The sequence below is a fragment of the Triticum dicoccoides genome, chromosome 4A, assembly GCF_002162155.2.
Source record: "Triticum dicoccoides isolate Atlit2015 ecotype Zavitan chromosome 4A, WEW_v2.0, whole genome shotgun sequence".
In the NCBI taxonomy this organism is placed as follows: domain Eukaryota; kingdom Viridiplantae; phylum Streptophyta; class Magnoliopsida; order Poales; family Poaceae; genus Triticum; species Triticum dicoccoides.
Genome location: NC_041386.1, coordinates 261,921,830 through 261,938,027, shown reverse-complemented (window position 1 = coordinate 261,938,027; position 16,198 = coordinate 261,921,830). Strand labels below are relative to the sequence as shown.

The following is a 16,198-nucleotide window of genomic DNA, read 5'->3' as shown; positions in this document are numbered from 1 at the left end:
CAATCTAGGAGACACCACTCTCCAAGAAGTAACAAATGGTGTGTAGGTAATGAACTCCTTGCTCTTGTGCTTCAAATGATGGTCTCCCCAACACTCAACTCTCTCCCATAGGATTTGGATTTGGTGGAAAGAAGATTTGAGTGGAAAGCAACTTGGGAAGGCTAGAGATCAAGATTATGGTAGGAATGGAATGTCTTGGTCTCAACACATGAGTAGGTGGTTCTCTCTCAGAACATATGAGTTGGAATGGTGTATGTGTTCTGATTGCTCTCTCTTCGAATGAAGAGGAGGTGGAGGGGTATATATAGCCTCCACACAAAATCCAACCGTTACACACAGTTTTCCAATCTCGGTGGGACCGAATCAACAAACTCGGTCGGACTGAAAATGTAAACCTAGTGACCGTTAGAGATTTTCGGTGGGACTGACATGCAACTCGGTGGAACCAATATGGTTAGGGTTTGGGCATAACGTAATCTCGGTGAGACCGATTACACAAACTCGGTGAGACCGAATTTGGTAATTAGCGAACCAGAGAGTTGGTCAGGCAAACTCGGTGGGACCGATTTGCTCTTTCGGTGAGACCGAGTGGAACTCGGTGAGACCGAAAAGTTACAAAGGGGAAACACTAAATTTACATTGCAATCTCGGTGGGACCGATTCGCTCTTTCGGTGAGACCGAAAAGTTACAAAAGGGAAACAGAGAGTTTGCAATCCCATCTCGGTGAGACCGAGATCCTTATCGGTAGAACCGAATTGCTAGGGTTTGGCAGTGGCTAATGACAAGTGAAACTCGGTGGCGCCGGATAGGAAGAATCGGTAGGACCGAGTTTGGCTTAGGGTTTAGGTCATATGTGGATATGGGAAAGTAGTTGAGGGTTTTGGAGCATATCACTAAGCACATGAAGCAAGAGGCTCATTAAGCAACACCTCATCCCTCCTTGATAGTATTGGCTTTTCCTATGGACTCAATGTGATCTTGGATCACTAAAATATAAAATGAAGAGTCTTGAGCTTTTGAGCTTGAGCCAATCCTTTGTCCTTAGCATTTTGAGGGTTCCACTTTCACATCCATGCCATGCCAATCATTGAGCTTTCCTGAAATAATCATCTTGGAATAGCATTAGCTCAATGAGCTATATGTTGTTATGAATTACCAAAACCACCTAGGGATAGTTGCACTTTCTGTCCCCCTTTCTCCGATTTCTTCTGCGACATTATGCACACCTTGGGCTTTCGCCTCTTGGATTTTACTCCAAATGTGGTGGCGTGCATGGCTTTCTTCGCGCATCTTTGAGAAGGCTTTGCCGGGGTGCAGCCCAACACGGTGCTCTTCCACCATTATTTCTTCCCTCGGATCTAGCCGGGAGGTGCCATCTCTGGTTGCGTCACCTGGATCCCAAGATCCAAGGGGGCGTACCCGGACGGTGTCGTGAAGGAGAGGTGGGAGGAATGGCGTGGCCAGTGGTGCTGGATTGAGGATGAAGACCCACCGGAATTCTGCAAGGTCCGCCGAGTGCCGTCGGTCCGTGGCAGCGATTGGAGCGATGTCGACGCCGCTGACGGGAGGCTCACTGTTGCCACTACTAGGATTCTCCGGCTCACCCGGGCCGGACTCACCCTTGAGATGATCGAGGCGGACTTCATTCACCGTCGGATCGCCCCATTGCACAACAAGGGGAGGCCAGCTTGGCTCTTTACGAATCCGGCTGACATTATGCGACTCCGCCCCGGCCTCGATCACAACTTCACAGTGATGGCGCATGCCCACTTCTGCCAGCGGCCTTTCCAGCTTGATGTGGGTCGCGATGGCGAGCTCGAACGGACCGGCAAGGCCGCGAGGGCTGCCGCAAAGGTTGGCAAGGCCCTCAAGGGGCCGTTTTTCAAGCTACCAGCGGGGTGGTCCCGTTGTGCAACAATTCACGTTGGTCTGAGATCATCGCCATGATGCCGGACTGTAATGCACATGGCCCTGTCCCGAGCTGGAAGGAGCCGAAGGACGCGGATGTGCAGCAATTCTTTGACACCCTGATTGAGGTACATGTCAATGCTGACGCCGAGCGGTGGCTTGTCATGGACACCACCCAGGCAGAGCTGGACTACATCGCCACTAGGGCGAGGGAGGCGCAGCTCGCCATGGAGGCCGGCAGTGCCGGGGGCGTGGAGGACAAGGCCGCAACAACTACGGAGGAAGAGCAGCTTACCCGGTGTGCGGCGGCCACCGAGGAGGTCAGCAGCACCGACACTGGAGCTCCGCTTGTCGAAGATGCGGCCGACGAGTCATCGGAGGAGGAGGATGTGGCGGCGGGCTCGACGCCAGCCAGGGGAAGAGGGCGAGTCCTGCGGCGGTCTGGCTCCGGTGATCCGGTCCGGCCCAGCAGGGCTACGCGGCCTCAATTGACCCTGGAGGGGTCCGGGCGTCACACGAGGGCCACGGCAGCGAAGAGGCTAACGAAGGCAGCTGAGAAGAAGAAGACAACAGTCCCTTCCTCATCTGGGCGCGCACAAACCCCGCCTTCTTCACCTTCTCCGGCAGACGTCGACTCGGATGTCGACGCGGAGGTCACTTTTGATCTCGGTCCTCTCAGCCCGAAGAGGAAAAGAAAAGTGGTGGAAGAGGAGGAGATGGATGAGGAGTAAGTACTCCATTCCTTACTGCCATTTCCATTCCCCCAAATTAAGTCACCTCTCCTGATCTGTTTTTGCTTTGCAGGGATGCAGAGACGTTGGCCCAGAGGGTGAAGAGGGCGAAGGCCTCGGCGAGCAGTCAGCCCCCGGCTGGGGCTTCAAAGACGCCACTGGTGGTGTTGAGTAGCCCGGACAGCAGCCCCCGGCACAGCCCCCAGCGTAAGTTCATCACCCTCCTCTTATTCTACATGTGGTAGGCATTCGATGCTATGGTGTTGACCTTGTCGGGTTTGCAGGAGGGGAGCGGCAGCAGGAGGAGCCGCAGAGGGCTACCCCCAACACACCACCCCATCGACTACGCCGCCGCGAGGGGCGTCCCCGGCAAGGGCATCAAGCACGGATCCCACACCCATGGAGGAAGAGGGGAACTTGGGCGCTGGTGAATCTGCCATGACGCCAAATGCTGGCGGGGAGGGGACTTCTGCTTCACAGCCTGGCATTGGTGAGTCGCTTGTCCTCTGTCTCTGTTTTTCCCTTATTCTTTTTCTTGGCTTCAATGCTCCCATTACTACCCAGGCCCTCCTTCAATAGGTATGGAGGACGTGGATATTGTTATTGGAAATATTGCTGAGGAGGCCGCGGCGGAGGCCGACAGGATTGCTGCCGAGGAGGCCGCCAGAGATGCTGACGAGGCCGTCGCTGATGAGGCCGCCAAGGATTCTGCCGAGGACACCACTGCGGGGGCCGCCAAGGCGACCGGCGAGGCTTCTGCCGAGGGCGCCAGCGGTGGGCCTGCCGGGGAAGCCGGCAAGGCCACCGCCGAGGAAGAGGTGGTTGATGATCAGCCTCCTTCCTCCTCAACCTCGAGCCCCGGCAGATACCTGAAGGTGGGCGACGATCTTTTTGTCCATCTTCCAGGGGCGTCAAGTTCCCAAGCGCCCGCCGAAGGGGATGTCTTTGACGGTGAGGTGCTTGCCGCCACCGGGCTCGAGGTTGTCGATGAGCCGGGCGTTGGCGGCGATGGTTCTCCAGAAGAGCAGCTTTTCCGCGCTATGGGGGCCAACTTCCGAAAACTCCATGCGCTCTACCGTGTCCGTCTGGACAAGGTTAAGTCTAGGACGGCAACGGTGGACCAGGCGGAGGTGGATTTCAAGGCGCGCGTTGCTGAGACACAGACCTGGATCCACCAGACTCGCGAGGAGCAGAGGGCCTTTCAGGAGGAATTGGCCAGGCGCAATGTCGAGCTCGCCATGAAGATGGCTGACATCGAGAAGGCCCGGGAAAAGGCGGCGAACTTGGCTGCCGCGGCCGAGGCCGTCCGGAACCAACATCAAGCCGCACTAGATTCCCAGGAAGAGGACCTCACCGTGCGTGAGGCGAAGCTTTCCACAGCGCTCCATGGCAAGGATGAGGAGCTCGAGGCCCTTGTCGCGCGGCAGACTCGCGAGCTGGAGCAGAGGCACAAGGAGGCGCTTGATGCCCAGGCTTTGGCCCATGCCGGCAAAGTAAGGGAGTTGGAGGTGGAGCGGGACGAGCTGAAGGAGCAGGCCCTCAAGCTGTCCAACGAGAAGAGCATGCTCAATAGCGCCTTGGTAGAGGCGCAAGGAGCGGTCATTAGCAGGGCTGGGAGCTCTCTGAAGCGCAAAACTCCATCAGAGATCTCAAGCTGAAGCTGGAGAATCTCGAGAAGATGTTGTCGGAGAGCAGGGCTCGGGAGGAGACCTTGACCAGGAATCTGGAGGAGGAGAAGCAGCTGCGGGCGAACGAGGCCGCCTCCCACCAGGAATATGTGGCGGGCGAGAACAGATGGATCAGCCGTCTGGAGGACGTCGCCGGCAAGGTCACCTCGCAGTTGGCCACCATGGGGATGCCAAACGTGAGGTATGCCCCTGAGCGCAGCTGGACCGTCAACGCCAAGCTGACCTAGTTCTTCGAGGGCGTCCTTGGAGCCTTGGCTTATCTTCACTCCAGCAAAGCGGCCACGTTGGCGGGGGAAGCCCGGCGACTTTGCCGGGGGGTCATGACCAAGGTCCTCACCAAGATGGCGTACTGGAATCCCGACCTCGACTTCGGTGCCGCGATGGATAGCTTGCCGGATGGTACTGACCTCACGGTGCTCAATGAGCGCATCAAGCCCGTCATCAGCAGCATCGACGAAATCAAGAGGGTGGAAGGCCAGCACCGGGATTAGGCATCCCGTTCTTCACCACCGCTGCAGGTTCACGACCAAGACAAATTTCATCTTTAGTTATAACCGCAGCAATGATGTGATGTAATATAACTTTGCAGTACTTTTAATTTCATGCACGTTATTTCCCCGTTCAATTCCTCTTTGTATGCGCACCCTACGTCGATTGGGTAGGCTCGCTGGCGCGGAAGCCCCTAGCGGTGTTTTGGGGACGAATCCCCATGGGCCTGCTGGGTATGTGTGCTGCCGGACGAGCCATCTTTTTGTTCTGAACGCGGCCGCTTGAACTGTCGAGCTTGACTCGAGTCAAAATCGAGAGCCTTTTTGATCGCGGAAGGCTACTCTGCCATTCTCAACGCAGCCGCTTGAGCTGTTGAGCGGACTCGAAACAGGGAAAGGGCGTTGCCGATCGTGGGAGAGCCCCCTGGCGTGCAGGTCTCTCATACGAAGGCGTGACATCTCCGAGGGGGAATAACCTCATATAAGAAGGATAGAACAAATAAGGGTTCAGTGCAACTTAGCTTCTGTTTGCAGTCGCTCGAGTGCCGATCTTCTGGCCTCCTTTCTTCTCGAAGGGCCACGAAGACGAAGGAGTGTTGGGCTAACTGCTAGAGCCAATTCTCACAACTGCATCCCCTACCTGGCGCGCCAAAGATGTCGGTGGGAACGACACCTATGGGATTACAAGAATCCCTACTGTGGTTAGCGGGGCGCGGGGTCGTGAGAAGAGCGGATCAAACAGATAGCACACTGTTCGTTTATCCAGGTTCGGGCCGCGAGGATGCGTAAAACCCTACTCCTGCTTTGGTGGATTGTATATCTGTGTTCTTGAGCTAGCTATGGGGCGTGAGGAGCTCCCAAAAGCCGAATCCTCCCTCTGGTCGCCTCGGGCCTCCTTTTATAGAAAAAGGGGTTGCCACAGTGGCACACAGGAGGTGGAAAGGGTACAGTGATGCGAGGTTATCCCTCGCATTACATGACAAGGCGCATTTAATGCGTCTTGCTTAGGTGTCCTTGCTTTATCGGGGACGGGGGAGAGACCTGTCTCGTCCGTCGCCACTCCTTCTTGTGTCGACACGCGCCCTGGCCAGCGACGCCTGCGATGCCACGTAGGTAGGCAGGCAGCTAAGGTGGCGCAGTGGTGGGTCTTCATGAAGATCTGCATGCCGCCAAGCAGGTGCCTGCCCAGCTGGTTGGGTCGGCAGCTGCATGCGAACGGCAGTGGAGGTTTAGTCGGCGTGGGCCTGGTGGTGGTCCTGCGGATGTCCTTGGCAAGGGCCTTGCCGGGGCCCCGGCAAGGGTTTTGCCGAGGCGCCTGCTGTCATCGCCGGCAAGGTGCTTGTCGGGGGCCTTGTGGTTTTCCTCGGCTGGGATCCCGCCAAGGGTTGTCGTCTCCTTAGTGCGTATCTGATCTTGAATGTCTTCACAAAGATCTGCATGCCGCCACAGGGATGTCTCCCGAATCCTTGCCCTTTGGGGGCAGTGGACTCAAGGGTGATTTGCTCCATAGGCGCGGGACGAGTCATCGCGGTAAGGGTCTTGCCGGGGCTGCTAGAACTGTCTCTCGGCAAGGACCTTGCCGGGGGAGTCCGCTTCGTCCCCTTTGCTCTTCGTGGTCTTGGCCTTGGCGTCGTTCTAGTTCTCTTGAGCTTCGGTCTTACCCTGGCTCACCTCCCTTGCCTTGCTTGGTGTGGTGGTATCCACGGCTCAGACTGCCCGTGCACAGTTATAGGGGTACAAAAAGGGTACCCCTCTTCTTGTACACCGACAATTTTGTCATGCGGAAATGATTTGGATAGGAAAGAGTGCCCAAAAATTTTGAGGGCAATCAAGAATATATAAATAGTACTTCCTTCACAAAGTGATGTTCTGAATAGAATAGGAGAATGAATATTTGAATTATTTTTGAACTAGGCAAGGATGTATTTTTACATATTTGATGAAGATATGACCCAAAGAATTTATGAGATTTTTTTGGGAATTTTTGGAATGACAGAAATATAGGTTGCTTCACAACCTAGGGCAAAAATGGACACATGGACATGACACATAGGCAAAACTGATGAGGTGGCGCCTAGTCATAGCAATCCACCACAATTTACAAGGTTATGACCAGCTATATTGGTCGTCATCATCTAGAAATAAGGCAGCGGACCATTGCTGTCTGCTTTATGACCATTTCGTGTAAGGAAATTACGACCTTTCTGAGCAAAATGGTCTATATAGTTTAGGGTTTGGAGCCCCCCGAACAGTTTTTGACCAATTGGTCTCCAATGGTCATAGATTTATAACCAATTCTTCTAGGGTCACCGACAGAAGGTCACAAGTTAACATATTTCTTGTAGTGGTTAAGCATGCTTGGTTAGGTTAACTGTGTGATCTTCTATTAGGAGTATGTTATATCATGCAATGTGGTGCTTAGTTAATGTTTGGTCCATTTGTTGTGGTGTTTAGTTAACTGCTCGGTTCAATTCTATGATATGATGTTCAATTATTGTGGGTACAATTTTGTATTGTTCTGCATGTGAGGAATAAATCGAATTTGGATGTACTAAATACATGAGAAACATATACAGTTGCTATATTCTCCTAGTTCTTAATCATGCTTGGTTTGGATAAATGAATTTTCCATGTGGCTGGAATTAATCTGCCGAATTTTCAATGTGTTTATTTTTCATCAACATATTTCTACTGATAGCATACGAACCCTCACTTATCCTGATCAATAACTACCATATATGCATTGCAGGGAAACAATGGGAAGCACTAAGGTTTACAATCGAGTTTGCACATGCATGGTCCTTTGTCTAATAGCACATTATTGAGCAATTATATGAACCATTTTAATATTTAGGTTTTAACAATTTGGTCTTGCACATGTAGGTCCTTCTGTCAAAGGTTTTGACCCACTTTTCGACCCTTTTTGCATATGAGGAAATGAGTTGTCCATGAATATCAGTCAAGTCAAGAAACTCAGAAAGATTGTTATGATAAAGAAACTAGCGACAAAAAACAACAAGATCTTTGTCTTCACAATGAAGAAGACATCGGTGCACTACAGGATGGTACTAACTATTATACCTTGTATTTTTTATTCCTTTGCACCATTTCAAATTTAGATAAGATGTTTATGCATATCCTTGTTTTTAGGCCTTTCCAAAGTAGTTCATTGATGATTACCTCTCAAACCACCTGTATGGCCAGGAGGCGAGGAAGGTATTCATCCAACACCCATTGGACAATATTGAAGTCTTCCTCAAGAAGACAAAGGATGGACGGTCAATCATATACATGAACTGGCCTAAACTTGCAAGGACCTTCAACATCAATGAAGCCTCAATATTTGCCTTTCGCTTCAGCAGTTTTCCAGATGAGATTCATTTGTATATCTACCACCTACGACGCTAATTTCCAAAGGTTATAGATGTTGCATGTGAAACTTGGTGCTGGTGAAGTTGTGTAATGGGGTAGCTAGCTATGTGCATATATGGTGTAACTGAGTGCTGAAGCTATATGATGTTGTACTCTGATGTATTTGAATTATGAAATCCTGGTTCTGTAATATAAAAATGAAATATATTGTGTGCTTAATATGAAATGTGAATTTGATTAATAAATGGATTATTAATAATAGGCCAATTAGCCTGCTTTATTGGGTTTTACTATTGCAACCGGTTTTTGAGAAAACACCGTCGGTGATGACCTCGGACAACCCACATAGTTTCTAGGAAGAAAATGTTTTGGATCAATGAACAATCACATACAACTTCATCTTGAAAACTATTTGCGTTAGGCCACCTTGCACAAATGTTTTCCACATAAAAAGTGTGTGTGATGGCCATCGTATGCCACACAGTTTGCTCCTACGCACCGTGTGTAATGCATTCAATAACACAAACGATAAAAATGTTAATATCATCTGCAATGGCAACACTATCACAGACGATTTGATGGGGAAAACTATGTGCGATGTACGTGCGAACGGAAACGTTTGTCTGGGATTAATCATGTGGGATGTACATACGAATGGAAACGTTCTTCTTTGATTGAACCGTGTGGGATGTACATGCAAACGGAAATGTATTCCTTGGATTGACTGTGTGGGATGTACATATGAAGGGAAACATTTTTGTGGGATTCACTGTGTGGGATGTACTTACGAACGGAAATGATTGGGCATGTATAATTGTATGTGATGGCTAGCATGATTGCACACGAGCTCATTTTGAACAGCGTGTGTGACCGGAGGGCCTATCCCCGACGGTTTCTGGGTCGTGTGGGAAGGACCCCCTATCGCCCAAAGTAGCAAGGCGACGGTTTAAAAGGTCGTCGCGGAAAGGGGTTAAAACCTGTTTGTCTAGTAGCTTGTTGTACCAATGAACGGAGAGTATTTCAGGGCATCTTGTAATAACAAGAGCAACCGGGGATGAATGTATGAATGGCAAGTGTATGTAGTTATCCATAAGGATATATCTATGGTAGGGAATTGCAAAGGCGGTGCCACAAGGGTCTACGGAAAACGTCGACAAGTATCTTCGGAATCTTCTGCTGAAGCAGGTGATCATCTGGAATGAAGGGGCTCTCTGGGAGGAAGTAGTTACAAGAACCTAGAGTTAGAGTTAGTGAAATCTTTGACCCGAAAAGAAGAGAGATCAGAATCCCAGAGTAAAAGCGAGGAATAAAAGATCCCAATACCACCCATTTGTGATGTGGGCCCGTAAGCCACACAACAATGATAGTAACTTAGTTTTTCAAAGACTAGACTCAAGTTCGGCCAAGGAGTTGGAAAGGGGCTTCCTACAGGCAGTCGGCTCTGATACCAACTTGTGACGCCCTGACTAAACCATGTGCTAATCTTACACGCAAATGCACACGATCAAGATCAGAGACTCACGGGAAGATATCACAACACAATTCTAGACACAAATTGAAGTCATACAATCTTTATATCACAAGCCAGGGGCCTCAAGCGCTCAAATACATAAGCTCTAATACAAACGAGTCAGGGGAAGCAACAATATGTGAGTACAGACATAAGGTAAACGAGTCTACCTTAAGAAGGCTATCACAAACAATAACATTGATCGAAAAGGCAATGCCTCTTGCCTGGGAGCCTCCTAACTATTGCTGGTCATCGGCGGTCTCCATGTAGTAGTAGGCTTTGTCGGGGTAATAGTAGTCGTCGGTGGTGGCATCTGGCTCCTGGGATCAGTCATCTTATCATAGCAAACGTGTATAGGGGAACAGGGGTAGCAAAGAAACCGTGAGTACTCATCAACAGTACTCGCAAGACTTACATCAGAACTATGCTAAGTATGCATCAGTATCAAAGGAATGGGGCTATAACTTTGGAATGAACTGTAGAAACTAGTTGACCCGTTGCACCAAATAGCGCAGAAATTTTGTCGATGAAAATAGTTTCATTTTGCTAGGACATATTCGATATTGGTAATAGAAAGCCTATGTGTTAAGTCATGTTATATTGAAAATATGTTTATCACGATGAGAAATTTGAGTTAAAAAAATTCATATTTCTATAACATGCATAGACGAGCTAAGGAAGCATTATTTTTAGTTAAAAATATGGTTATCGCGATGAGAAATCTGAGTTTGGGAAAAAACATGTTTGTATAATATCTATAGACCAGTTAAGGATGTATTTTTTTTAGCAGTGTTTGAAATAAATTTTTATTTACCATGTGCACAAAAAAACAGCTATGTTGTGCATATGGAGGCATAGGTATGTGAAAGATACATATGCTACCTAGCCCGGCCTAGGAACAATTCTTTGTTTGGCCGTTCGGAGTCACGCCTACATACATAGTGACTACTTATCCCCTTTTCTTCCTAGGTTCCTCATTTGGGCGAGAGAAGCATACTCAACTGTTGAGATTTCTCCTTTCTTATTATTTCTGATTTCTCCTTTCTTGTTATTTCTGATTTCTCTGCATGCATGGTTACACAAATGGCCCATTACACCAAACAGCACAATGTCAATTTCAAACACAAAGTGTTTTCAAAATTAAATTAGGTTTTAGCATGGAGGAACATTCCAGACCTGTAACAGCGGATGCAACCACTTTACCAATTCAAACTCTTTAGCAACCATTTATGATTATGATGTCTAAAGTGCTAGATGCAATTTCACTACACATAAGAATTTTCAAGCTCGGTTAAAAAGGTATGTTCATGCATACGAACCATAACTAAACAACGTGAATGTAAATATATATGACTGAGTCATACTTCCTAATACAAAAGCAAGCAACGGACTGGTAATAGGTAGGCCTGTTGTAGAGAGATTGTGGTAAATTACAGTTCATTATTACACGCAAAATGTTTTTGCGTCGGAGCACAACACTCATATATCTTTGTCTTCGTATCCTTTACTTCTCAGAGCTGGAGTGTGATGCCCTGCTCCTATTAATGGCTCTTGACCTACAATTTTTGAACAATCTAAATTAGTTATTCATTCAATGGGAAATATGAAGTGGGGATTACTTTGCCAATATCGTTAGCAAGTTTACGAGGGAAAAGAAAGAATGTAACTTCCAAAAGCAAAGGTAAGAATGAAGTACATAGTAGTGTAGAAAGTCGGAACATGAGCTGAGACATGTTTCAGAAAAATGGTCGAGGTTCCCTGATCCTTTTAACATGAGCTGCGATTATTTTGTTAGGGACTCATGGATGTATATAACTTTCACAAGCCAAATCCCCTGTGTGACAACCTACCTTTGATCACAAAGCTATATAATCTATATAATGGAGAAAAATGGAGCTTTCGATAACCTGCATACCTATTTCAAGCAAAGCTAGGAATGAAGTACACAGTATTGTAACCGGGAAAGTAGGAAAATCAAATCATACACTCCGAAACATATTGCAGAAAGAGAAGCGTGAAGCACACTTTCTTGAAATTTGAACAAAAGTGAACATTCATTTTTGTTGAACCTGCTATTTATCTATGGGGAAGCATGGATAAGTAAAGATAGGAATTTATAAAATGTATGCAAATTCACATATATTTTTCTAACATCCCATGGAAATGTCTATCAGGACGGTGTATTTCGAAAAAGCAAGTCAGGCAGCTAATAGTTTGGATAAAACCTCTATAGATAGTAGAAAACAACTTCCAACGATTCAACTGTACATACTAAAAAGTTCGCCAGGAAATGAGAAGAGCCAGGAAAATACACTAAGTTACAGAAGAAGCACCTGAAATATAATAGTGGCAGTTAGTTTGGCAAGAAACCTGCATATATTCGAGTGCAATTCACATCCTCTAGGCCATCGTTCTCACGCATTTTTTCCTAGTAAGTAGAAAGCATATACAGAGTATAAAAAGGGGGTACTGATCACACAACAAGTAGTAGTTAACCGCAAAAAACAAAAACAAATAGTAGTTTCAGAGCTTTAGAAGGCTGTCCGGTTTTGCACAGTATGCTTTCACCTATGCAGAACTGGACGTTGTACTACTTATTTCGGAGTCAAGACATATTTCAATCTCTAAAAGAAACCTGACACGAATCATCTGCTACTCTAGAAATTTGATTTATCACGGCTAACCAACATGGAACGATCATCTGACTTTCTGGTTATACTAACGTGTAAATGTTTGGCAGGTGTAGACTATATTGTCAACCATAAAGTATTATTTGCAAAAGCAAGGAAGGTTGCTGTAGCTAGATAAATGACTCTTTTCAAGTTGACTTCCAAATTTTTATTAGAAAGTGGATGCCTACTAATAGCGCATCTCGGGGAATCACAATGAGAATGAAAGGCCTGTAGAAATGCAAAACGGCAAGATAAAATTCAGACATTGGCATAGAGAGAAACTAATAGGAAAACATGCACCATCAACCACTCACCATAAGGTTAGCAGCTGGACAATAGCTGAGCTGCAGTAGATGGTTACCAAGTAATGAATAGAAGGCAAATCACCACAAAAATAACCACGAGAGTACCAAACTATCTGCAAACATGAAGGCCCTTGCTTGGATTACACAGGATGAGTACGCCATGATAATCCAAAGAACAAAAAGATGGATTTAAATTTATAGAGCAATGCTAGGAAGATATTGTCTTGAAGAACAGAAAGTAAGAAAACAATAATGCAAGCAACGAACCTGCAAAAATATCCTCCAAGTTTGGCATGAAAATCCATCGAATATATCCTTGACCGCATATTTGTCTCTGTCGAGGTACTCTACAGGAAGGTTCTCAAAAAACCAAAGTAAAGTTGTTTTTCCATTTTTGAGAGTTTGATAGCAAACCAGCAATGCATAAAAAGGGATTAGAATTGATAGAAAAGAAATCTCTGCTACTTTATAGTCAAAGAACATGGTTCCATCGACAAAAATACAAAAACATTGAAATTTGACAGTGTAAGGAACCTGTAGTGATATACTGAGCCATAAACTACTTTGCAATGATATACTGAACCATAAACCTGAAGCTCTACTTTGATGCCAATAAATTTATAACTGGGAAAGAAGGAAAATGAAATCATATACTCTTAGAAATTTTGCAGAAACAGAAGCATGAAACATCTTTACTTAAGAATAATCTTATGGTCTAATATCTTTAGAAATAGCTGAATGTTATTTATTCTAAGACGGTTACTACAGGTATCAAATCACTCCAGCTATTAGTACGTATGAAACTTCTCTTTAGTGTTTCCATGCTGCCTGTCTGCACACTTCAATTATTTTTTGCAACAAACCAGACTAAGAAAGCATTAGTGTGTTGCATCTTACTCAAGTTACCAGAAGATGAGAGAATGCTTGCCGATAAAAAGGGGAGCAATGATATAATAATCTTTAAACATCCAAGGAAGTAATGTGTAATCCACCCATCAAGAAAAACAGAGGCCATGGAAAGTCTCACCTCAGCATTCCAAGACCTGACTTGCCCTCTAGATACAGATCACGAGAGTAACCAGAGACAATCAATTTTACACTCGTTGATTACAAATCTGAACTTCTAGCTAGCATGCACCTGAAGAGCCAGACATGGCAACGATGAGCATCAATATATACGCATATATATTCCCTAAATCCAGGGGCAGTAAAAATGAGAACACTCATTCCGTTACCCATTTCTAACCTTTACACTATCCCTCTTACAAAGAAAGGAGGCTAGCTAAATGATATCATACTCTCTGATGAGAGTGATATTAATTAAACAAACTACTAATGCCAGGTTGCTTGATTAGTTGAAGGTACACTTCATACAACCACATAAAGAATAGCAGGCATGTATGAGACTCCTCCTCTTTGCTGGTTACGATTAACCAAATATACCAAGCCAGTTGCAGCACGAGGATGTCAGCAAACTTGACACAACTGCGGTACATCAAAAGAGGTTATAAATTACCATTAGAGCCATTGGAAGAAGATCACTTTTGAATATGAGGAACGTGGTCTTCGATGTCAGATCTGCACACGCCAAGTTTAAAAATCCAAAAATTAGCAAAGTAAAATATGAGTGAGGAAGGAAGTGAGGGAGAGAAAGAGTGGAGCACCTAGTTCGCCGCTGACCTGCATCGCTCGAGTCGCCTCCAACAAGCACGTGTTGTCCTCCAGATGCACGAGGCAGCCATTGGAGGAGAGATGAGCTCCTGCTTCCTCTCACCTTCCCACCGCCTATTCACCTCGAGCTCCTTGCCCGGTGGGGGGTGGAGGCAGAGGTGGCACCTCATGGTGCAGAGGAGGCGACGACGCGGTGGCGCGACAATTCGACCTGCCTGCCGCTGGCAGGTGCGCATGTATGTGACTCCTCTTTGCTGGTTACGATTAACCAAATATACCAAGCCAGTTGCAGCACGAGGATGTCAGCAAACTTGACACAACTGCGGTACATCAAAAGAGGTTATAAATTACCATTAGAGCCATTGGAAGAAGATCACTTTTGAATATGAGGAACGTGGTCTTCTATGTCAGATCTGCACACGCCAAGTTTAAAAATCCAAAAATTAGCAAAGTAAAATATGAGTGAGGAAGGAAGTGAGGGAGAGAAAGAGTGGAGCACCTAGTTCGCCGCTGACCTGCATCGCTCGAGTCGCCTCCAACAAGCACGTGTTGTCCTCCAGATGCACGAGGCAGCCATTGGAGGAGAGATGAGCTCCTGCTTCCTCTCACCTTCCCACCGCCTATTCACCTTGAGCTCCTTGCCCGGTGGGGGGTGGAGGCAGAGGTGGCACCTCATGGTGCAGAGGAGGCGACGACGCGGTGGCGCGACAATTCGACCTGCCTGCCGCTGGCAGGTGCGCGAGGCCTCAACCTGCCCCTTCCCACCCGCTAGGATCGCTCACCTAGCTCATTCCCCGCTGTTGCTTGCCTTCCTCACCGGCTTCCTCCTTCCCGTACATCCCCACCCCTCCCCTACATCCCCATCCGCACCGCGAAGACACCGCCGTCGCTGCTCTCCCATGACGATGACCTAGGCAAGCTGAGGAGAATGCCGGCGGTGGATCGACGACAACGTGATAGAGGAGAGGAGGAGGCGAGTGGAGAGAAGGCCGGCGGCTGCGGTGAGAGGATGAGGGGGAGAGGGAGGGGCGCGGCGGCTCGTGGGGATAGAGGGGATGGACAAAGGGCGCCAACCTCCAAGTCGCGTCCAGGTCGGGACCGTCCTCTCCAGCGCCGGCCGATGACCCTCTCTCCTGTCAGCCGCCGCACCTCCCTTTCCTCTTTCCTCTCTCTTTCTCCCTCCTCTCCTTCCTTCTCTCTCTCCCCCTCATTTTGTCTCTCAGCTAGGGTTCGTGCGCGAGGAGGGGCGCAGGCCGACGCCTCGCCGGTGTAGGCCGACGCTGGCCGGTCACCCTCTCCCGTCCGCTGCCGGACCTCCCTCTCCTCTCCTCTCCCCTTTCTCTCCCTCTCATCTTCCTATCTCTCTCTCCTAGGTTTCATGCAGGATGAGGGGACCGGAGTGTGCACGGCGTGCGGGACGAGAGGATTGGGTTGCGTTGGGTGCGGGCGTGGCGCGCGGATGGGACAAATTCTCTCTCACCCGGGCGCCGCTTACCCACCCAATACAGACACGAGACGAGTCCACCAGTCATTGGGAAGAAAAATAAACTATAGGGTGAAAATAATTTAACTGCAAGTGAAGATTCAACGGCTCAGACACGTCAGAAAGGCAGATCAGACGGCCGACGAAGCTTGCTGGTTACGATTAACCAAATATACCAAGCCAGTTGCAGCACGAGGATGTCAGCAAACTTGACACAACTGCGGTACATCAAAAGAGGTTATAAATTACCATTAGAGCCATTGGAACAAGATCACTTTTGAATATGAGGAACGTGGTCTTCTATGTCAGATCTGCACACGCCAAGTTTAAAAATCCAAAATTAGCAAAGTAAAATATGAGTGAGGAAGG

At 47.7% G+C, this 16,198-nt stretch overlaps 1 long non-coding RNA gene across 16 annotated transcripts; it reads right to left on the bottom strand.

Moving 5' to 3' along the window:
* Window positions 1-10,964: 10,964 nt before the first annotated feature.
* Window positions 10,965-15,787, bottom strand: LOC119285763. 16 transcript variants are annotated; one of them, XR_005139809.1, is made up of 7 exons: window positions 14,846-15,787; window positions 14,698-14,759; window positions 14,340-14,600; window positions 14,192-14,253; window positions 13,703-13,813; window positions 12,943-13,022; window positions 10,971-12,788 (listed from the first exon to the last, which is right to left on the bottom strand). It is a non-coding gene; the product is annotated as an uncharacterized LOC119285763 (long non-coding RNA). The 16 variants fall into 16 exon arrangements; XR_005139805.1 differs by having other exon boundaries at window positions 10,965-11,254; window positions 11,395-12,788; window positions 12,943-14,253; XR_005139812.1 differs by having other exon boundaries at window positions 10,965-11,254; window positions 12,032-12,788; window positions 12,943-14,253.
* Between the last annotated feature and the right edge of the window lie 411 nt (window positions 15,788-16,198).